Raw genomic sequence first — 240 nt, 5'->3', positions numbered from 1 at the left:
CCCGCAGCTCGTGCTGGTGGGCGACGGCGGCACCGGCAAGACGACGTTCGTGAAGCGGCACTTGACCGGCGAGTTCGAGAAGAAGTATGTCGGTACGTGGGGCGCCCGCGGGGGTCGGGGGGGCTGGCCGGGCCCGCGCTGAGGCCGCGCGTCCTGCCTCCGCAGCCACCCTGGGCGTGGAGGTGCACCCGCTCGTGTTCCACACCAACCGCGGCCCCATCAAGTTCAACGTGTGGGACA

This window comes from Carlito syrichta, unplaced genomic scaffold, assembly GCF_000164805.1.
Source record: "Carlito syrichta isolate Samal-C Ts95f unplaced genomic scaffold, Tarsius_syrichta-2.0.1 Scaffold311975, whole genome shotgun sequence".
In the NCBI taxonomy this organism is placed as follows: domain Eukaryota; kingdom Metazoa; phylum Chordata; class Mammalia; order Primates; family Tarsiidae; genus Carlito; species Carlito syrichta.
This window is presented reverse-complemented; position numbering follows the sequence as displayed.